Source organism: Corvus moneduloides, chromosome 1 (assembly GCF_009650955.1).
Source record: "Corvus moneduloides isolate bCorMon1 chromosome 1, bCorMon1.pri, whole genome shotgun sequence".
NCBI lineage: Eukaryota > Metazoa > Chordata > Aves > Passeriformes > Corvidae > Corvus > Corvus moneduloides.
This window is the reverse complement of record NC_045476.1, coordinates 49421168-49445705: the sequence shown is the minus strand read 5'-3', so window position 1 is coordinate 49445705 and position 24538 is coordinate 49421168. Positions and strand designations below refer to the sequence as shown.

General features: G+C 39.0%; 1 long non-coding RNA gene across 1 annotated transcript in view; it reads right to left on the bottom strand.

Annotated features, from left to right (window-relative positions):
• Window positions 1–15114: 15114 nt before the first annotated feature.
• LOC116444220 overlaps window positions 15115–24538 on the bottom strand; it is a 34578-nt gene continuing 25154 nt past the window's right edge. The window contains exon 4 of the long non-coding RNA XR_004240241.1: window positions 15115–16498. This is a non-coding gene — a long non-coding RNA (uncharacterized LOC116444220). The remainder of the gene's footprint in view (window positions 16499–24538) is intronic.

Below are 24538 nucleotides of genomic sequence, written 5' to 3'. Positions count from 1 at the left end.
TGATTAATCAAATATATCTGTATTCAGCTAACACCTGGAGAAGAAAGGGTGCATAGTGCTGCTTCACAGAAGCCACAGGAAAGCAGGTTACTGCAGAATAGGAAATTTAGGAAGGCTTTCCCTATTCCCCTCAAAAACCTACATCAGCAGGAGGGCTTTTCTTTAAACTGATGCCATGGCTTTATTCACTGACTAATAAACTTAGACCTGGAATTGCTCCAGTCTACAACTAATTAGAAATTCATCCAGCAAACCCACACATATAGAAAATAAATTAATTTTTTTTCCTGCTTTACTATTAAAAGCATAGAAGAACATTTTTGGGGAATAAATAATAGCATCATTAAAAGCAGCTTGTGGGAGACTAGAGGTGGGAGGGGGGGCAGTTCTTGTTTATCAGTTTAGGTTTCACCCCCAAGTCCAACTCCACTTTGAAATGTAACACGTCATTAAGGAATTTGTAGTTACAAAGTACAGACACTTGCCCCTGACAGCAAGCATGGCCACTTCTGTTCACAGAGCAAAACCACAACCACTCCTTCCACCTTGCCCCTACTCCAAAACAACAAAAATCCTGATTAACAGCCAGGATCAATATGGCAGCCAACCAAAACACTATCCAACGTAAAGTTTGGTCAAGCTATAAAACTGCCAGCAAAAAACCCAGAAGCAAAGCTTGACACTGAATTTTTAAGTTTAGAATAATAGTCTAAACACGGAGAAATATGAATCTGATAACCACTAAGGAAGGAGTCTGGGATTTTCATTAGTCACTTGCATGGAGGGGTTGGTGTTGCCGGTGGGAGGTGGGATGCATAACAGCACGGTGGTGAAATGTAAAAAAGGGGCAGAATGGTTCAAATCCTGAGAAGGAAAAGGGAGGGGAAAAGTGTATTTTTTTTAAAAGGCAATTTTACATTAAGTCACACAAGCTGCTGAAAGACTCGCTGTTGTTGCAAGTTCTAGGCTAGGCCAGTGTGATATGGCATAAAAGTTCTTCTGTTTGTGTAAGGAGAATGGGTGTGTGCTCAGTGCCCACAGAATTTAATGGACTGTACACAAAGTTTTCCCTCAACTACTCACCATTTAATTTATTTATTTTTTTATAAGGAAAAGCCTGTGACCCCATCATATAAGGAGAAGTCAAATGCCTCAAGGTAAACCAAATAATTAGACAGATATTTCCTTTGCTTTAAAAATTTCACTAAGAAAAGAAACCGAACCAAAAAAAAAACCACAAAAAACCCTCAAGCCTGCAAAAAACTTGGAGGTGTTTTTTTCTGGTTGAAAGGATCATTGCATAATTGGTGCTTATGCATCTTAACTTTGTGACACTCAGGTTTTAGTCATGGTTAGCCTTTCTGAAAAATAACAGTAGTAATAACAGCAGTGGCAGATTTAAGCACAAGCAGACGGGACATTGCCTCATGGCCCCTTCTCTGTAATGAGCATGGGTTATTTTGGTTGCTATTTTCTGCTCTGCAAAGGACTTGAAAGCACTCATACATAACTCCTGGCACCAATCCATACCTTAAATAATACTTCCAGTGTAGCCAAACACAAATTGCTCACCTAGGCAGGATTAAACCATTCATTGTCTACCTGATGCATGTATGTGTACAGAGGTGTAGATGGAAGTACAGGTGTTGATTTTCCATGTATCTGCATATCTTTCATATGGTCATAACACACTGGTGATAGGGAATGTGATTGTTATCTGTGATTTTTGCAGTGAACCATAGAAGTCCTCTCTTCATGTTACACAGCATCATGCCAGACTGTTTATGCACCATTTCCTAAAGCTCTAAAACTTGGCTCTGGTATTTAAAGGCCAAAGCACGAGCTGCTTTTAGTGTAACAAAGCTGATGAAATCTTTTTATTGAGGCTCTTTAGCTACACTTTGAGGGTTTTTCTTTAAAAATGAAATCCATTCACACCTAATTAGTGAGATTTTTTTCTTGAGAGAAAAAAAGGGGTAAAGAGTAATATGCTATATTGGGGGGAATCAAATAAAATATTTTTATGTGTGTGAATTATATTTTATGTCATTTTCTTTATAAAACTTGACCTCACTGGATGCTCAGGAAAAGCAAGCTAGGAACTAATGCATTACATATTTTAGATAATATATCGTGTGCTGTTCAGTTGTGCTGAAATACAGGCAGCTCAAAGGAACCATCCGCTCCCTCTCACCTCAGAGATCTTCAAAGGCAGTTACAAACAGATCCCCAGATTTCTGAAGATGCCATTACTTGATAACTGGGTGCTAGATAACAATACCTATACAGCCTCCATTTGCCCTCACAGCATCTGTTCTGTAAGGGCAAGGGTAGCTTGAACAAGAGGCAATTGGTTCTGACCAACCAAAACTGCACAGACTACTGTATTTGGATTTGCTAGATATAATCGGAAGGTTCAGAGGTCTCTGTGTGACTTCTCATGGTATTCATTCATGCTAAATAGCTCAATTTTTATAGAAAATCTATGAAGATCTTTTCTACATTTTCAAAGCCATCCTGTAGGGTTTAACAAAGTCACACTATGGGCTGTTCTACACTAGTTTACAGATCCTACTCATCCTCTTCTCAATGCCAGAGTACTTTTTGGTAAAGTCGCAGACAGTGGTTTCTGTGTCAATACAGTGTCCCATGGCTTTACACACACAACAGGAATTTAAGATGTAGAAGACGAAACTGCAGTGCTGATGACAAAACCCTGACCATAATAACTGCAGTCACCTCAGGCAGCACTCCAGGAAAAGTGAGAAATGGATATGTCCCAGGAAGACTACTTGTCTCCAGGGTTTCATGTGGCTCTGTACTTCTCACCTAGCCTGACACAGAATGCAGGAAGGACAACCACAATCCTGGAGCTGCATCATGGTGTTATACTATCCTGTTTTCCTAACAAATTCTGCTCTCAAGCCCGTAGACACTTTCCAAGAACAACGTTCTGTCCTAGAACATCTCTATCCCACTGAAGGCTTTCAAAGCAGGGCTGTGACATTGACACTGGCAGCTACAGAGTTGTGAGCACATTTCTGTCGAAGGACTGCTGGAAATGATCAGTGTAATAAATTCTTTCTTGTTATTATAAACCAGAAAGAAGTAAGACATCAGGTGAATGTTTTGCTCTTTCATATCAATGGAGAAAATGCACCAGAATAGAGGACTACCAATATCAAGGCCCAACAAAAGTAAAATAACAATTATGGTAAAAATGCATTTGTCTGTCAAGTGATACTGAACAGTGAGGCTCCTAAGGCATCTGAGACAGTCAGAGGCAGTGGTCAAGGTTGGGGCATCATGTAGCAGGTGGTGACTAAGTTGGCCTGTGGCCAAGCTACGTGCCTTCCAAAGCAGCTATGGAACATCTTCAGGATGCGTATGTTCATCATCATTCTGTGAGAGTTAGGCACAAGGAAATCCTAAGATTTGCAGAAATCTTAGGGTAGGTCTCTGACCACACAAGGAGTTCTGGGTGAATTAACCCGTTATTATTTCAGGGAAAAAATTAAGAATGGTATTTTTATTTTAAAAGCAGTTTGGAAAATATCTCCACTAGTATCTGCAACTGCAGGTAGCAGGGTCACAAAGTGTGTTAGTAGTGAGTGAACAACTTTCTTGGAAAACACCTGTGGATGACAACCATTCCACCCCACCTCCCAGAAAACCTGACACTTGGATGGCCACTTATCAAATATAATCCAAAGCAGCTGCAAGCCAGAAAGACTGAGCTGAACACAACCTTCTGCTAAACCTACTGGAAACTATGTCACTTGATAATCATCTGACTGAAGGTAACTTTATAGGGGAGCTTCCAGCCCACACATACTCACATACTGGGTACCCTGGGGCCATTCCTTGCAAAAGGTGCACCAGAAGCTGTGTGTGTCACTGGCAGCTGATGGCAAGAGCTCCCTCTCATCTCCCGAACCTCCACAGGGAAATGAATGTCTTGGGTCATCCCACAGACCTGTGACTTGTGCTTGGCCTTGGAGCTTTTGTCCTTTATGGAATGGCACAAGAGAAGCCTACAGTAGGACAAATTCCACCTTAAATTACATAATATGCCCCCTTAAACCAGATAATCTGCCAAAAGCCTTAATAGGATCATTCAGATACAGCTAAAAAGGCCAGAATTTGCTAGTGACTATTGGGGTCTGATCCTGGTCCTGGAGGACAGTCCCTATGCTAACATTGTTCTGAGACTCACTATGCTGCATTAAATGGCACTGTGACAGCAAGGTCCACTGCCACATTTCTGACTGGATGCAGTAACGAGGACTGCATCTATACAGTGCTACACGTTTCAGAGGCTCCTGCAAGTGCAGCAATGGAGTTAAACTTTTGCCCTGCAAAATCTCAGCTTTATGAAGTTTTGCATTGCAAATCTTCCACCAGAATATCCAAATTCAAGCATGTATTTTAGTAGGTGATGACACATCTTGTGTAATATACCTCTCCAATGTGAAACCAGTGCAATAAAATAAAATACTTACACAAAAAGCTTGCTATTGTATTTTATTCCTCCCGTGGAGAAAAGTACATTAGAACTTTCCTTGCCTTGTTCTTTACCAAGACTATTGGTTGGTATTACATGGATTAGAGATTTATCAATCTCCTCCCATCAAATATTTTCTCTGGTTTTAAAGAAAAAACCTTTTCAGCAGCTAAGCTTCTGCAGACCTTGTGTAAGTTCATGAGAGAAAAATAGTGTATGCAAGGATGCTAGCAACCTAACTGCATGCAAAATCTCAGATATCTTCCATTAGACTTGGATATTTACTAATGCATAGACATGTACACAGCCCCCAGTGGGGCACCCAGGGGTGAAAAGCACCCATAGACCAAAATCAACTAGGCTTCACAGCTGTTGGACCACACAGTCACTTTCTGCTGGGGAAAATAATAGCAATAATAATAATAATAATAATAATAGTAATAATAATAATGAATGATCATCCTGGCTTCTTCTAGTTATATAACATCTATAACATCCAGTGTGCAATCTGAGCATGTTCATAATTCATCTTCCCTTAGAAGATGCCTGTACAGACAAGCTTTAGAGCTACTTTGTAAGAAAATCATAAACTGCATTGGAAACTTCTTCCAGGAGCAGGCATTCTTATGCTATACCCCTCTGTTAAGATCAGTGACGACCCTTTCAAACTGAGATGTCCCTTACAGAAATTTCATTTCAAGAACGATTGAGACCATACCAAAACTCAGTCTCTCCCATCGCTCCTCAGGAGAATTGCAACTGACAAGGTCAGTCAGCCCTCCACTGTTCACAGGAATTATAGCATACAACTAGAGAAGAGAAAAGACACCATGCAACTAAAATGCCCCCATTCTACTGCAAACAGAAATACTCAGGTGCCTACTCACAGGGATCAGCTTGTGCGCAAGCCGTAAGCCCTGCTTGCACAATGTGTTTGCCAAGAGTCTGCAAAGAGTGGATCACCAAGTGCAAACTGAAGTCTATTTTGTCAGCATTTGTGAAGCAAGACCTAAACACAACACACAAAATGCTCTTTGTGAAACCATGCTGTGATTACAGTCCACCTCCCTCCAAGCATTAAACCAAGAGAGCACCAAGGGAGACTGCTTTTCTCATGCTTTCTCCAATCTGCTTAACTGACAAAGAATTTCCAATATATGCTTTGCAGTCTTGACATGCCAACAAAGCAACTCTAATTTTTGTTCCAGTTGAAGCCTGGTGCTAGTTATCTGATACTTTGCATGGAGTCATCATATTTTCTTCCTCACACACACTATACATTCCTGCATAAGCTTCATTAAATTAGGAGTTTGGAGAGCTTTCTCTTTTAAACCTTGACGTCTGCAGGTGGTTTGACAAGTGCTCTACACTTGAGAGTGCTTTTTAAAGTTTGACAGCTTCAGTTTACAAAGATACGACACTAAACCACTGAATTCATCTGATTTGTTCCATTCATTTCAAGAACAGTTAATCAAGATTGGCAAAAACTTCTGAAAAATAAACTTACCAGGAGACACATACAAGGCAAGCAATTCACATTCTGCAGTTTATTTACTAGTTACCTGTGAACAGTAGCCAGCTAACTTCTACCTAATCCCTAACAAGGTTGCTTTTTCTCCCTCCCATCAAAAATCTAACACTCTGACCTTAATGTGAAGTGATGGATTAATTTTACACATGCTGTTCTTAAACCTCTGTCACCCTCTGCTATGACAGCAGGATTGGAAGGGAAAGTATAGACTAAAGGCACCCAGCAGATTCCGTGATATAATTGTCTGAGCTTCTGGCATGCAGGCTTAACTTTGGCTTAAATAATGCCTTTTTCCCTTCAAAAGATGTCTGTTTGAAATTAATTCCTTTTACTGAAACCCCTAGTTTTTAAGATACTTTGTGCATGACGGAGGTGCTTGTTTGCCTTAATGTTCTCCAAACACTAATCTGAAGCTCTTTGCTGTGGCCACTTTCTGCATCTTGTTTTGGAGATGTCTTGATCAATTAGCGCAATGTCACAGTTACATGTAGTTATTGTACCTCTAGCTGCAAGCTGTTAATAATAAACTCACCCACAGGACAAACCTGCCATATGGTTGACGGTCAAGCAAGGCTAAAATATGCATTAGGAAAAAAATGCAACTGTCAACATGAAGCTGGATGTGGCTTATTGGATTTGATGCGGGCATCTGACAGCCATGTTTCTTTTAGCAACATTCTGCATTGCAGGTCAGGAATCTGCCTACTGTGGAATATTTTTCATAGGAAGATGAGGAGAAAAAAAAACAAGGAAGCATTTGTGAAATGGGGAATTCAGGGCAGCTTAGTGGTGGCCCATTTTTTTTTTCCAAAGAGAGAAGGAGGAGTGATTGTTGATCTGAGGCTTTTTGTGTAAGAATGATTATCTAAACAAAGTTTTGTTCAAGTCTTTTTTTCTCAGCAAGGGAGATCAACTGCACAGGACAAGAAATGAAAATGTGTTTTTTCCTTACAGATCAAAATGGTTTTTTTCATTACAGATTTAAACTAATTGGACTGTCAAAAAACATGAGCTATAGAGGAAAATATCCAAAGTCTATCTGATTATAGTTGTATTCCTGAATTGTAGTTTCTTTGTGCGAGAGAAAAACTCAGCATTTGGATATTTTTTGTAACTCTTGACACGTATTCTAGCCACTCACTGAATGGCACTGGCACAGCTTCTTGCCATGTTGATAACACCAGTGCAGCAAATATTTCCTTTAGCTTTATAAAAGCAGAAGGTATCGTATCTGGGTATGCCATTAAAAAAGACAAATCAAAGAATGACATGAAAGTAAAAGCAAGCCCACCTCTTCACTGGAGGCCTTCAAGTCCTTCCCCCTCACCTCATCAAAGGTCACCTCCCAGTAACTTCATTTATGAGCTGGTGGGCGCACAAACAGTTTTGTTCCACACTACTGCCACTTGTATCAATGGGAGCAGAAACCAAACTAATTGCTATTCCAAGAGCAATCATGCAGTGAAGACCTTATTAAAAGTCCCAGAGTCCTATTTACATGCAGAAAGACTTGATTTGATTAGTTAGTAATTAGAAGCACACTGTTAATCATGCAATTTAAAAGGGATAGCTGGGAGTCACAGCTCCTAGGAGAATTCTCTAATATATGGGAAAGCATTATTTTTTATTAGTCTCTGTTATTAAGGCCTTGTTCTAGCAAACACTTCTGCATGTGCTCAACTTTAACATCTGACTGGTCTCTCTGATTTTCTTGAGTCACTCCCAACGTCATGAGCAGAACCCTCTGCATACGTCTCTAAAGGGCTAGGCCTGACACACCAAAAAATCCCTATTTCCAATTCCCTATTGGTTTTCCAATGGTATTATTTCCAAATGTATTCCTCTGAGTTGTGTAAAACATTGAAAATGAGGGCAAGCTTTCCTGGTGATTTGGAGACATTTGGCCTTTATTGTCCATTTCACTAGATGAGCAAAGGTGCTGTGATTCAAACCTCAGAACTTCAGCAACTGGTCTAAAACTGGTAACATTAAAACACTTTCCTTCTAAACATGGTTTTACATTAGATGAAAGGTTTTTTCCCCCTTTCAATGCAGTCTAATATTCAAGCCAGGCCAGATATTCAGCCAACTGTCTTCTGGGGTAGGGGTGTGCTGTGTGTTCAAAAATGGTTTATTTTTTAGCCACGAACTTGCCTTGAGAAGCCTGGTGTTCTATTAAAAAAAAAAATAAAAGGGGTACTTTCTGGATTTAGAAATACCTTTGGTGAAAATAAAATGTCTAGATTAATCCAGACCTTTTCTTTTTATGGTTTTATAAACATAGAGGAATAGTCAAACTGTGGATTTAAACTGATTTCGAGTCCTTAGGCCACCAGCTATTTCTGTGGGTTACTCCTGAAAGATCTATCTCTTAGAATGATTTTTTCTTCCAGCTAGCTAAATTTGTACAGAGGCATAAACAGCAAAGAAAGCTCCCAGTTAATAGGACAAGCGAAGCAACCAACAAGAAAAGCCTCAAAGAGAACAAATGAAATGTTCTGTAGATGTGGAGATAGAAGTCTTTTAATGTAGCTCAGGGTGCAAAGTCAAGAGCAAAGGAAGAAGAAATGTTAGGGGGACAGTGAGGATTGAGAAGAGAGGAGAAAATCATGAGAAAAATTATTGTGTGAGCTGAACATATATTAAACCAGTGGAGTCCTCAAAGAGGGAATTAGTCCAGATTTATAAGATTCTTTTTTGCTATTTCCAACATAATAAACATGTTTACTTTGATCACAGAAAGTTAACCAAACGTACCAGCTCCTGCTAGCATATTTATGAACCATTGCTTACATTAGCAACAGTATGTACACAGTGACACATTTGTGAATCACCACTTGCTTATTGTTGATTCGTGGTTTTTCAGTATTTCATCCTACCTGTTCTGTGTGAAGGAAGAGAGTCTGTAACACATCTGAATCTTCATGATAGCCCTAATTTAGGTGTTACATATATACATTTTCTGTGGCTTTCTGGGCCACCCATCTATTAAATGTCCTGACACCTGGCTGTTTTACATGATGTCAGCTCGTGATCTGGCTTTTTTTACTCTGTTACCAAATCCTGACTTCTTAAAACATTAAATAAAATGTTTCTTTCAGGGTTAATTATTTTGGAGTGTGACAGAAACCAGCACCCATAAAGTTTGTTGACATAAAAAGAGTAGATGTGAAAATAAAAATGTATGCATGCCTACACTGAGCTCCTGAGCTAATGCATTGAGTTTCAGATCTTGACAGAAACTTGGCCTCCATCAGTCTTGACTCTGTTTAAATGACAGGATGGCTGGCAGCACTCACCAGTGCTTGCAGGATGTACTAATATTTACAAGCAAAAGAAGGTCTCTGGCTTTGTTGAAATAACACCACTTTCTTAATTTGACTGCTGCTCCATAGCAGACCTTAACGAGCAGCTACCAAGGGAGGAGGTAAAGGACTGAGCTTTCATCAAATGCTAATGTTTACCTTAAACTGAAAAAGTCACAATTATATTAAACAGATTTCTGAGGGCAAATTATAAATAATGATATCATTCTTCTGGAATATCATGCTCAGGATAACAATGTAAACACTAAGGAGCTCCAAAAGCAAAATGCATAAAGGAAAAAAAATATGTTGGACAAGATTTCCTCACATAAACAATTAAAAAATGCTTGCAAGTTTCCTGCCTGGTATTGAGGTGTACAACTGTATGTTGTATGGGGGTAGAGGTGGAAGTGGATCTGGCATTTCCCTTTGACTAGTTGTTAAGGCAGGGAGAGTAGCAAAGTTTAAATCCATTTTCAACCTTGGATCTAAAGTCACCTGAAGCTCCTGAGCAATTTAACCTCATGCTACCATTTCTGCTTAATCTTTGAAATAAGCAGGTAAAATATATTGGATTAATGTAATTGTTTCACACTGATAACATTTCCATTCATCTGAAAGGATGGCTGTGTTCCTTGGCAGAATGCTATGGGATTTAGTTGTGTTTCTGTATGCATCTGCACTGAATAGGTTAGCAATATACACAATTAGTGTAAATTATACACTGCTGTTATAAAAGTTATAACTTATTTAACAAATTTGCATGACCTTCACCAATAGAGGGATTCACAATTTGTAAAGCAATTGCTCTCTTCACCACCCTGTTCAGTAAAGAAATAAAAGAAGGAAACAAAGACTGAGGAATCTGTGTGGGTTTGCCCAAGATTATACAGCAAAACCACAGCAACATGTACAATTACATCTAGACTATAAGAAAATATGTAAACTATCCCAAAAAATATCTGGGTGAAAAGCAGCTCTGTAGAAATTAAAATTATGATGCTTTTGATGTTAATGGGCCAGCTTAGTTTTGAACTCACACACAAATACATATAGGACCACTGAACTCACTGGAATTCCCTCCACTGTTACCAGCATGAATTTGGATTTTGGTTCCAGAGGGAAATTTTACACTGACAGCATTTGATTTCAATACATATTAAGACAGAATAAGTCTCTGAAAGGGGGCTTCTGCAGTGATATATAGCAACAGAAAGTCAGAGTGGGATAACAAACCAACAAAACCCTTACTCATGGTGTCTGCAAGGTTCCAGCACGCTGTGTGTAACTGGAAATGTGTATTGCTAAATAAAATAATCAAATAAGTTTTCAACTGCCATTTACAGCAAAATAGCTAGAGAAACCTTTTGCTTTTCTGTGAGGGGAAATCAGACAGACGAAGAGGCACAGCCCAGGCAAGGGAATCATGTGATGCTGTACTGCAGGGCACTGTCCCAAACGCCCCAATGAAGATCCCAGGAGCAGCACAACATCAATGGGTACCTTGTCTTCCACATTTCCACTCATAGCCAGGCAGCAAGACTCTTCCCAGAGTTCAGGTTTTAATGCTTTCTCTGCTAGGAAAAAAATATGCAAATGGAAAGGACGTGATCTGGGCTGTTAAGGTGTTCAGCCAAACAGTGAAATACACAGCCTGAGGAATGAAATAATGAAGCTATCTCTGCTAATGGGCATGAGATCCACAAGTTATTAATCTCACTGGGGGTTTCCAAATACAAATAACAGAAGTTTCATCCTTCAGGTGGAGGTGATTTAGGATTCCAAATCTTCGATGCCATATGGTACACAACTTTGGCGTGTATACTTAACATATAAAATAACTGTTTATTTCCTAGATCACTCTATCAGTTTTTAGATGCTGTAAGTCTAATGTTCATCCCAGCATTTTTCTGTTTTCCACAGATAAGTAGTAGTAGCTTCAATGCAAAATGCCATGAAATCTGTTAAGCCTTTGGAAAACCACCCCAAGGAAGCCTTGGGCATTCCATTGTATGATCATTTTAAAGGATTATCTGTGGATAGACAGAGGAGAGATTGCTGGAACTGGCACCGGCACCGCATCAGCAAGCAAATATGACACAGATGCCGCACACAGGGACAAATACTTGACCACAGCAAACTTGTATTGTTGGCTAAACTGGGTCACCTGGACCTCTGGAAAGCAGATCATTGTCAAGTAGGTATGCCTGAATTTAATTGTTTATGCTTCTCAACTTTGAAGCTGTGAATCAGTATAATGAGCAGAATTTGACCTTCACAGGGGTTTGTGGCACATTCACTTTTAAGGTCTTCACCACCACTTTGGATAGCCTTTTGAATGCATTGTCACTTGCAGCTCTCCCTAACACACAGTACAATATTTTTATTTGTGAATTTCTCTAATTTTTTCGCTTTCCCCTGAATGAAAATGAGAGTCCTGAATGACAGATTAACTTCCAGTGAATATCAAAGAGCTTGTAACATTTCTATAAAAGAAACAACATATATGAGTTTTATTCATGTTTCCTTGATGTTATTATCAAGCAGATATTTTTGCATCTTGCATCTTATTTGGGGTCACCACAGGGAACTTGTGCTGCTTTCCAGGAGAGTCTTGGCAGAAGCTATTATGGCATGAATTTAAAAGGGGCTTTAACATGTGGTCTTTCAGCAATCTTCCTCTGTATGTCTAGCTCTTTCCACCACAGTATTACAGCAGCTGTAGATGTGGAAAAGACTCACTTTTTCCCTTCTGCTTTTTATAATGTAATTTCAATCCAAGTCCTGTGACACTGTGAAGCATCTACAGTTCCTGTGGATTTCAATGCAGAAATGCATTCCCAGTATTCGTCAGTATTTCAGAGCTAATTTTGCCAACCTGGAAGCTTTCAGATGGGTAAATAATATTCCATTTCCTACTAGCCTAACCCAACCTTGTAACCAAAAAGCCTCCTCATGTTTGTACGGCTTTTCTTTTTCCTAAGTTTTGATGAGTAAAGTGGTTAGGAAACTAAAAGCTGATTCAAATGGTCCCACATACTCCATGGGTTTGAAACTTGGCTGCTTCTGTGAATAAAGAAAAAGGAATTGTATAAATAAAATATAGCCAGTAAACTGTATGACTGGCACCAGCACTCCAGCAGCACTGTCTTTCAGAGGCAAAATATTTCAGAAAGAAAATAATGCCTCAGTTGAAGTCCAGAACTTTGTGTGATGTTGCTCTGTGTAAAATGTGGCATTTCCTTAAGAAATGTCATTTCTCTAGCTACAGTTACTTTTAAAAAACAAACAAACAAAAAACCAAGTGCCATCTTAGTTAAGGCCCATTGCTATTAATTACTAGAAAGCAGACATGATTCCTTGAGAGCTGCCCAGAGGACACAGCTGTTTCCATATGCTGAGTTGTTTTGCTGTACATTACAGGACATGGCTACAGCACCTCCCAGCCCAAGGCGCCTCATACGTGTCACGAGCGCTGTTGTGTTTACACAGAAATGACGCTTCGATGGCTACAGGACAGTGCAAGAAGTTGTCAGTGCTTCTTCTCAAATCAAGACATAACATGGCCTGATGCAACTTGGGATGTCTGTGATGGAGACCACAAGTGCTAGTCTTAAAAAATAGTTTTAAGTAGCTTTTCAAAACTTTCTTAAGTCTATGCTGTAAAAAAGAGATGCTTTTATTGCTCTTTCTAAATAGACAGCTCCTTCAAAAGAGAAAAAACTAGGACTACTCTCCTGCTTTTTGTCCTTGGCAAAGACCAAACATTACCTTTTCATCCTCAAATACTTGACTTGCAGTCAGGAAGGAAAAACAACTTTAAAATCCCTTGAGGAGAAAGGAAAAGAGCATAGATTTCAGCTTTATTGCTTTTAAACCTTTTATGCCCCAAACTGAAATATTTGAGTGTCCATGTTTGATGATCTTTATTGGATACATATATCTCTGTTTATAGAAACATTGTTTAATGGTTCAAACATTGAATTGCAAAAATTATTCATTTTAGAGTGATAAAAATATACCATTCTCCATTCTAATAAAATATTGAATACCAGATATAATATAGATTATAGTAGTAATGCCTCTGGTAGGATTTGACAATCCAAAATTGTTTTCATGAATGTCCTGGAGTTAAGGTTAATACACCAAAGAGCTGTTACTCATCAGTGCGTAATACCAGCTGATACAGGTATAATAATCCTGCTGCAACAGCACAGGGCATCGGAGAAATTGCTCTTCTAATCTATAAATATGGGCTGTAGTTCACAGGATGCTTCTCTACATACAAGTCCATCTTCCAGCCAATGTGTTATAGAAAATTTTAAAAAAAACTAGATATGATTAAAACCAAAAAATAACCCCATCTTTCCCCAAAACAATTGACAGTAAAACCAAAGTTCTTACACCTCATATTTATCTTTACAGATACTGAAAATCTTTAACTGGAGTCTTTTTCTTGCTCATTTTTAACATCCCCTTTCCTTCAACTCCCATCCCAAGCTTGACATCATAGGGCATTATTGTATTCATTAGTGTGAGCATTATAGTTGCAACAGGTTTAGGACCATCCTTCATTATTAACAGTAGGATTTATTCTCATTTTACTCTCATACCCTGACAAAGGTCTTGGATTTAATTAAACTTAATTAATTAAAAAGGGGTATTTATCTTTAAGCTTGCGCAGATATAAAGACAATTGTTTTTCTCCAGAGAGGTCAGCTACAAAAATGGCAACTCTAATAACACACTTTGCTAAATTACTCTTCTATTTTCAGCCCAGTGTTATGTCCTTGGTTTTATTTATCTGATGCTCATCTCCATTGTGTCAGAGCTATCCACAGAATGAAACATTCGGTGTCCCAGTAAGAAGGGGAAAATCTACACTTTTTTGCTGCCCCTCAGCTAGGACATAAAATCAGTCAGTTGTAAAAGTTTATACAAAAGAGTGACATTTTGCAACACCCTCTTTAAAAGTGGTCAAGCTTGTGCTTTCTTATGTTTTGCAGGGAAACAACTGAGAAAATTTGGAGCCACCACCAAGAAAATTCTTTCCCTGTCAACCGGACCGTGCAGACCTGGAGATGACAAATTCAATGAACACATGCTACAGAGTGGGTTCTCCTTTGCTTGATTGTAAGGAGTCCCATCTGCTTTGTCTTAAAGCTGACAGGAGGGTTTCTGTGGCTTATCAGATGCCAGATTCATTCCAGGGTTGACAATTTCAGGAAAGATAGCCTTCAGCAGAGAGAACAGTTTTTCCAATATGACAGGGAAAGTAACAAGACTCTGGAATAAACTTTGAGGGCTTAAGATCATAAGAAATAAAATATTTTGTTCAAGTGAGTTCTCTCTCTAAGAGGTAAATACATTAGGGAGAATAAACTTAAGTGTTGTTAAGTCAGGAGGATATCTTCTGTTTCCTTCCAAGAGTCAGGATGCCTGTCCTAAAAGTTCAGTTTCTTCTAGATGTCCAGTGTTGCTCAGAGTGGTTGCAAAAAGAGACCATTCTCCAAATCTTACTCTGTTTTAAAGCTAAAATGGCTATTAAAAAATAAAAAGGAAAACAAAAATGAAAAGAAACAACTTGCCAAGTCATCTTTTATAACAGTATCATCTTCAGAGAGGCATGATGAAGGAATTTCCTAAATTTCCTTAACAGAACTCTTTGCTTTTCTTCTATCACTGGAATTGTCTGCAAAATTGCTATTAAAACAAAATTTTGATAACAATTCCGACAGGATAGGGTTTTATTTTCTTTATTCCAACTTGTTCTTGCAGACAGCAGAATTTATTAATAGATAGGTCATTTGCAAGTATAGCTTCTAAGTTACCTGGAGAATAACAAAAACTTAGGAGCGTTTTTCATATAGAATGAGAAGTAAGATTTTGCCTGATTTGTTTAGAGATTATCTCCTCAAAGACAGAAGTGGAGGGGAGTCAGTAAGTAGCTGGGAGGAAGGTTTGCATAGGAGTCCTGACCTGTCCTTCCTCTCCCTCTCTGCAGATCTACCTCTATACCACACTTTGCAGAGCAGCTTTTTCTGTCTGCATTAATTACCTCCACAGGTTACAATTTAGTGTGGAAAAAACTAGTGTGGAAAAAATTAGTGTGGAAAGCTGTCAACTATCTTCAAGATTGGTTACCACAGAGCTCTTTGATAAGCATTCGCATTCCTTACCTATTTACAGGTTAATAATCACTGCTAACAAATACTAACAGAACAGGAAAGGAAATGCCTACAGGCATACTTGTTACTATACAGTAAAGCAAGGAAGGAGGGCTTCCACAGTGTCCCAGTGTGAGAGAAAATGGCCACTGCACTGGTTGCAACAGGCTTTTCCAGATGGGAGACTCATTAATTTAACAGCAGGCATCTGGAGGAAACCTAAGTTACAGAGATATTAATTATTGCTGAACGTATGCCACAAACCAAAGTGAAAACAATTGGAGTCATTCAAATTCAGCAGTAACCAGTTTAATCCAGGAACAGAAAATACGAAACAGTCTCCTTCAATGTCATGAAAGTTACATCAATAAATGTGTAGTTGTGGCTATAGCAATGAAAGAAATGCAAAAACACCAGCTAGCAGCACTGCCTGTGGAAGGTTGTCAAGGATCCTTGACTGATCAGCACAGATCTTCTTCAAGGATTGGAGACTATCCATGCCCCTGCTCATTTGTTTCCTAAACCATAATATTCTGTTAATAAATGCAAGGTAAGCTGATAAACTGGATAAAAGTCAAACTCTGCTTCTTGAAAGATTCTTGGCTGTGATACTTTCACCTTTGTTCTTCATGTGTGACTGTGAGATGCCAGAATAATATTTGACATCAAAGGTGAGGAGGACAATTCTTCCTTGCCTCCTTGAATGCTTTCTTCATCTCCTCTTTCACCAATTCACAGTGCCTGAAACTTATTTTACCAGTGCTTGGGTTCAGCAAATGCAAGGATGAATGTGAGTGTTACTTCTCCCAGCTGCCTGTTCAGCACTCAGGTATTCCTCCAGTTTCCAGCTTCTGTTCCAGTTTCTCTTCAACTTGCTTTGGATTTGTGAGAGGGCAGTCTGTCTCTTCAGTTATGAGCAATTTGGGGAGCAGATGAAGGCTTCCTGGATCTTTGTACAGCACTCTGATTGGATACACTGGTTCTCATATGTCTGCAAATAAAGCACCAAGAAATACATTTACAAATGTCCCTAAGTAAATATCCTACAGACAAGGACTTGGACCCTCATCCTTTCCATCTCTCTTTTATCTCTCTCTGTGTCTTCACTGCCAGTTCAAGAGACAATCCAAGAAAACCAAATCTGCCCCAGGTATTATTGGCAGACTTTGTGGGAGGCTTGGGTCCTCAACCTCATGTACAGAATTTCCCAGTAAAAATGCACGACTCCACTTGCTCACCAGGGAGTATAATGGGCATGTGGGGATGGAAATTCCAGCCACAGAAAACCTGCCAGGGCAAAACTTGCTCATCAGCTGTCAGCAAGCTAGCAGGAGTCAGAGCATTTGAGAGACTGAGAGCCTTTTTAATTTCTATGCTAGCACAGCCTCTAGACTGGATTTTGCTTTGTCTTCACAACCAGAATATTTGTTTCAGGGAACAGGAAAAGGATTGAGGCTGCACACTAGAATTTATGGTTTTGCCAAGAAGCAGAAAGTTGTTGCAGTCCTTTTGGTGCTTTAACTAGTATGGGACATGCTATTAAATCATGGCGGGACAAATGAAAAAGCAACCTCTTCCCTGACATTTTTGGAAAGCTGAAATTCACACTGCCCCACTGCAGCCCCTCTGTTCTCATCATCCAGTGGCTGAACAGGAGCCAATTTCCTGCTCCCCACATTTCCACCAGGCCCATCTGTAGAGAGACCTTTTGCTTACCACGGGAGCTTCTGCTGAGACAGATGTGTGCTTGGAGTTTGCAGGACACACAGAAGGAGGTAACTTCTCATAGCATTTGCTTCTCACAAAGGGTAAGAAGAGGCCAGCCTGAATTTGGCAAGCAATAACTTTTAAAGCCAGATAAAACCTGAAGAGCTCCACTGCCTGAAAGCTATGAGAACTGCAGCACTATGAGTCACCTAGTAAATACATGAGCTGTCAGAGTCAGTGAATGGTAAGAGATTAAGGAAGTCTGTGCAGGCTGATGAACCAAGCTTGTTGCTCCATGCCTATTAAGATGTGTAAACTGGTTTATTTCTGGTGCCTGCTCGTGCTATTCACTCTGTCAAAAAAACCCACATAAAATGTTGCCACCATAAATCTGGACAAATCCACAGGATAATCTACTAATATGCCTAACCAAATAAAGATTAGAAAAATATTACTACCGAAGCTCACATTGGAATAACGGTTGCAATTGGAAATGTCAGGAATGTTGGGCTTGAGACAACTGGAGATCAATATATAGCAGCAGATCATAATCTGGATGTTATGCTTAGCCTCTTCATATCAATGCACTGCTAATTATTTTTTTCCTTTTTGTTACCAGTGAAGTATCCTTTTTCCTGTTGCTGGGTGTTTTAGTATGTGGATGATGTATTCTTTACTAGGTTGTTGTTTAAAATGTTGCCTTCTGATGGTTTATTTTAGCTTCAAGACCCTGAAAAGGTTTTACACCCAGCCAGGTATCAAGGTAGGAATTTTTTGTTATTCAAATCCTAAATATGTATCATATCTAATGTAAGTTTGATTGTAAGTATTCATTCAAGAAGAATGCAAAATATATTGGACTATTTTAATTCCAGGGCACTTCTGTTTGTAATTGATTATAGTGATCTTCACCCACCTGAAGACACATAAACCACCAAGGAATTTCTCAAGATAGAAAAAACATATTTTGGTATTTTTTGTCAGAGAGAAATCCTATTATTAAGGGCATCTACTAATTCCTTCTATAAGACCCCATTTTTAATTACCTTAATAAACTAGAACCAGTTAAGCTGAAATTCTCTGCGCCAGGTCCACATCCATATTTCTGTTTATTCATAAAGTTCATGCACAACAGTTTGACCACCCTGCAAATAAAGTCATTGAAAAGAGCCCATACAAGAGCATTAAAAAGCTTTGAAAATATTTTCCATGAGAAGCTATTGTCCACCTAACTTTAGAGAAGACTTAAGCATGTCAGGTCTGTCCTCTATTTCAGGATGTGCCTTAAGAATGTGCTGTAAAAATTTCTGAAGATTTGCTGAGACTTTTTGTCTCACTGTATTCTGAGATTTTAAGTAGTTGCTGATCATGTTTACTCAGGAGTTAGTAATCAGTGGCAAAACAGCAGAAAACTTATGTCCTTGCTAAACCTGCTGCATCCCTCCAGATCAGCATGGAGCTGGATGCCCCTCCAGAGCCAGGCAGGAAGGGTAAGCAGAGGTGGAGTGGTCCCTCTGAGGGCAGAGGGACTGAGCAGTAGCAGTGCCTGGAGGAGGGGGAGCCAGGGCCATGGCAGGCACCAAGCCTGGCACACACACCTCAAAAGTAGGGAGCAAGGGATCAGGAGACATGGAACAAAGCAAGGACTAGCATGGCAGAGAGACACAGAGAGGAATGTCAGTGCATCGAGTCAGGAGAGAATGTACGGATAGGGCCAGCTCCCACTGGAGCTGAAACGGATCCAAGGAGTTCTCCACCTCTGCATTCCTCTGCTGTCAGCAAATACCTGTGAAAGCCATTAGCAAAGCCTACTTTGCTCAAGCACTTCCCAACTTTAGAGTGATTGCATCTGCAGCTTTCATATTCTTCCAGTATAGCTATGGTGTGCAGCACACGCTGACACAGCCCACTGGCACCTACACATGGGATGTACAGATGCACAAACACACATTCGGTATTTGAAATGTCACAAAAACACAAAGAGCAGGCATAGCTATCTAAACTATACCTACATGTCTCTGATCACACCAACATTCTGGAAAGACCAGAACTTCAAAAAAAAAAAAAAAGTAAGGACAAATAAAATTACATTACTTCTTTTCCGTACACAGATGCAACATTTTTGAATGGCATCATGGCACAATTATAGGAGCCCTTCTTGTAGCCCAGGTCATCAATCTCCCAGTGATACAGATCTCAGAAGGGGACATTTATAGCCTATCAGCTCCAAGAACTAACTGGTGTATATAAAAGATTCCTGATTCTTCAGCCTAAAGCCTCTGTATTTCCAAAGCTTGAGGGGTGCATGGGAGTAATTTTAAAATAAAGGCACTGTATCCATAGGTCCAGCCATCCATAGAAAGAAAAGGAGTGCACTGCCTTTAAAAATCAAACATATGGCTGAACCCAACAAACCCCAGAGACATTGGCAGTTACTTTTCTAATTTAGAAGTTATGCTCTTACCAGCTAGCTTGCAAAGGACTACTTAAAAGGACACAAATATAGATCTTGCTCAAAAATAGATTTACAAAACAGATCAACAGAAGAGCTTCAATTCATTTTGACCTTAAATGGAAGATCATATTTAGTTTGAATTTAAGATCATTCATTGCCATTTATGAACCCCAACAGCAGAACACACAATGAACAGGAAACTAGAAGTCAAGAATCTGTAACATAGTTAACAATACAGAAAAACAACAGCATGTTTGGCATTAAGGTGCAGATAAAGCTACTCCTAAAAGAAAATGTTTATGTACAAATCTTAATGGCATCAGACCCTTTTAATCACTGGAGCTGAAATAATAATGTACAACTCTTAATACTTGCCAGGTAACATTTGATCCAAGGACATTTTCTAACCTGTATAAACTTCAAGGGTACTTTCTTCAAAGCCCCAAAGGAACGAGTAATTTTTGTGCTTGTGGATGGTCAGAGTCACTGGAAGCATCAGACTGTCCACTGAAACCAGGCAAAACCCTGGAGGCACAAGAATCAGGACCGACTAACTGGACTTCTGCGGTAGCCACTGTGACAATGGAGCAGATGCTGCTGAGGGTCTTAGTGCTGGGAAGGGGCTGGGGAAAAGATCCCTCAGGCACTTCATCCTCACTCCACAGGAATGCCAGTAAGTTCCTGGAGCTGGGTAAGCTGTAGCACCTAAGGACGAATAATGCCTCCGATGAATTTAACCTGAGTTTCTGATGGAGGTTGCTCAGGTTTTTAATCCAACATCACAGGTAACAGACATCTCTTAATTTTCATCTTCAGTTCAAGTATTGAAATTCTTGAGTACTGAACTCAAGTTCAGTTTCTGAACAATAGTGAAATATTTTGCTAAATGATTTCTAGAATGTGAGCTCTATTGATTAATCATTCCAAGTTTTAATTAAACACTTCTCTTCCTGGATCAGATAGATGAGTTTAATTCACATTTCAAGGAGGCATAATTATGAGCCTGACTATTTCAGAGAAAGCAACCCACTCAAACAAAGTTCTAATAAACATTGGATTATAGCATTTTAGAGCCTTTAAAATCTTTCTTTTTGGGTCTCATAACACTTCCCTTCAGCAACATACCTAAAAATATTAAAGCTACTATAAAATTTATTAGCTGGAAGCAGAGTATAAATGTATTCCTTCTCTTACTATGTTTGACCCTGCTACTCCCCTGCTTGTTAATAAACAGTTTCCAATCCCACATAAAATGTGCTTGATACATTATTGGATTGCTGATTGTAACTTTTGTCAGCACCTTAGTGACTGACATCACATAATCACTTGTGCATCTGGTTCCTGGCTGAGATGAATGTAGTCAGATTGGTATATGTTTCATTTAATTGGCTCTGTACCTGGGCCCTGTTTAATGGCTTGAGGAAACCTGACCTATTGATGTCTCGTCCCCTATAAAATCCATCACTTCCGATGCAAATGGCTGAGCATGTGAACTTATTTCACTTGCCATCAGTTATGCTGGGAGCAAAATGTGGTTGGTAGAAAACAAACACCACAAGAATATAAATGCAGCTGGAGCAAATTCTGTTTGAAGTTTGAATGCATCTTCAGGAGAAATTTTTATACTGCTCACAGGGGCAATTAATAATTTCAATAGAAAACATTATTTTTAGAAATGTCAAAACCCTTGATTAGAAGCTGAAAATAGATAGTAGTCCTCCTATACATGTTATTTAATTCAGTCAGTTGCTGAATCTTTATTTTAAAATGCCTAGGACAGGAAATAGCGATCCAGTCACACCTCATTATTGCCCAATGGGGTCACAGTCCACCTCTGACCTAGAAGTAGGCATAGAGGGAAAGCTTCAAGTGCTCAAGAGGATGTAGTGGAAAATAGTCTGAGTCTTGCAAAATAGTCTGAAATAATATTGAATAATTCCTGTCAGCTTCTAAAACCAATCCTGAGTAAAAATGGAAAATTCTGCAGAAGTGCTACCTCTTTAAAAATGACCTATAACTTTGTAAGTGTTGTATTATATTTCAGCTTTGAAAAAATAAAATTCTGAGGCTTATCTAGAGAATCTCACTGAGCGTGAAGGAAGCAATTGCCTGAGAGAAATTACAGTATGCCAGTTATTGCCTACTAAACTACTGCAATATTATAAGAGAGAGAGAGATTTGTTGACCTGCCCAAAAACATTTTTATCCCTAAACTGGCACACCACTGTTTTCTTCACCACTGTAGAAGATCATGACTTGAATTAGTCCCTTAGAAATATTTATCCACTATTCTGAATCTACCTAGATTTCATTAAAAAAAAATCTTGCAGGTTCTTGTTAGTCATCCTAGCAGCTCTGAAAAGAGGGAGAAAGATTTTTAACACGCACATAAATAAATAAAACAAAAATAAAAAAAAGTATATAATTTTCATCAGTATGTAATGGAAATGCTCCCATAACCTTTCCAGACCAGCTAGATCCATACAGCCTTCAAATGCTTCTGTCTCAAATTCTGTTTCTTTCTCCAGCAGTGAGCCTTTATCCTTTTTCAACTACTTTTAAAGAAAATACACCATCTATTTTTTAAAGTTATAGATGGTCCTTGCTAGGGACTTTCAAATCAAGTGGTAAGGTGTGGATAGAAAAATGCTGCTAGCAAGGATTTTCTTGCTATTTTCTAAGCCCGTGAGAGACTTTTCTCTCTCACAGAAGAGGTAGCAGAGTTATGTAAACAACCAAACACCTGCAGCCTTGAGAAGCCTTGCTTATAGTATAGTAGGAAAATATTTTGACAATGGATGTTTTAGGATTTTAATCAATCACCCCCAAGGGGTGTCTGATCCTTTTCCAATTAGACTGTGAAGAAAAAAAGTCTATAAAAGAGTTTGTAAAATAATTAAATAAATCAATCTTGCTGCACAATTTCTGCCTGCTGGATCCTCTCTCCTCCTCCCTATGGCTGCAGGACACGGTAATATACCCTAGGGCATTTTTTTTAATAGTCAGGTGTGTCTCTATCTTCAAGTAATGCAGATAATCAATCCAAGCCTCCCATGAAAAGACACACACTGTTTTCCACCATCAGGTCACAGGCGCTGAGAAGACATTCCCCAGTAAAACTTGAAAAGCAACCCCAAATTCTCTAGGAAGAAATTTGTCATTGAATCCTGGCAGACTCATTTGCAACCATGATGAATAGAAGTATTTTTAACATCTGGAGTATTTGAAATTATTTCTATCAAAATGTCTCAGTTCACTAGAATTACACAACAAGAAATCAAGTGCTTTTTGGTGGTCAGAAAAATTATAGTATTCCTTCCCACAGTTCAGCTCAAAGTGCAGATTCCTTTTAAGAAAAGAAAGTTAACTTGGGTCCAGCTGTGGTATATCCATATGAATGTTTTATTGTGTACAGTAATCTGTGCCATCTGCTTTGGCTACTGAAAAATTGGTTAACAATTGTCAGGCTGGTCTTTTTGTGAAATGCCTCAGCTTTGCCAATGTAAAACCATAGAATATGGCTTTTTGTTGCTCTACTGCAGATGAAAACATCAAAATATTTGGCAATGGCATTTCCAGAATTGCAAAATTTTCATATAAAATATTATCTTTAAAAACCCATGAAAAGACTTATGTCTGCTGGTTTATATATCAGCTTCTAGCTGAAAAGTGACTTTTCATATTCCTCAGAGTAAAGAAGGTTTGCCAGAAACTTAGCATTATGAATGAGTTTGTCATGAAATTTTAACCAAGTGTTGCTAATGATCACCTTGAGTATATAAACAACTTTACTGGTTCTTACTGCCCTGTATCTTTTCCCTCTTCTTTGAATCATGTATATCACAGTTATTTTTCACTTCTGCTTTGTAGAACTAGGTGTCTTGAGCAAATACTGTAAACTAACGTTTGATGACTGAAATTAAAAACAGGGATGTATTAAGGATCCTAAAACAATTTCCTGGGCCATTCCTAGGAAGAAGGAAAGGAAAGGAAAGGAAAGGAAAGGAAAGGAAAGGAAAGGAAAGGAAAGGAAAGGAAAGGAAAGGAAAGGAAAGGAAAGGAAAGGAAAGGAAAGGAAAGGAAAGGAAAGGAAAGGAAAGGAAAGGAAAGGAAAGGAAAGGAAAGGAAAGGAAAGGAAAGGAAAGGAAAGGAAAGGAAAGGAAAGGAAAGGAAAGGAAAGGAAAGGAAAGGAAAGGAAAGGAAAGGAAAGGAAAGGAAAGGAAAGGAAAGGAAAGGAAAGGAAAGGAAAGGAAAGGAAAGGAAAGGAAAGGAAAGGAAAGGAAAGGAAAGGAAAGGAAAGGAAAGGAAAGGAAAGGAAAGGAAAGGAAAGGAAAGGAAAGGAAAGGAAAGGAAAGGAAAGGAAAGGAAAGGAAAGGAAAGGAAAGGAAAGGAAATGAAAGGAAAGGAAAGGAAAGGAAAGGAAAGGAAAGGAAAGGAAAGGAAAGGAAAGGAAAGGAAAGGAAAGGAAAGGAAAGGAAAGGAAAGGAAAGGAAAGGAAAGGAAAGGAAAGGAAAGGAAAGGAAAGGAAAGGAAAGGAAAGGAAAGGAAAGGAAAGGAAAGGAAAGGAAAGGAAAGGAAAGGAAAGGAAAGGAAAGGAAAGGAAAGGAAAGGAAAGGAAAGGAAAGGAAAGGAAAGGAAAGGAAAGGAAAGGAAAGGAAAGGAAAGGAAAGGAAAGGAAAGGAAAGGAAAGGAAAGGAAAGGAAAGGAAAGGAAAGGAAAGGAAAGGAAAGGAAAGGAAAGGAAAGGAAAGGAAAGGAAAGGAAAGGAAAGGAAAGGAAAGGAAAGGAAAGGAAAGGAAAGGAAAGGAAAGGAAAGGAAAGGAAAGGAAAGGAAAGGAAAGGAAAATTTTAATACTCTTGGAAATTATGT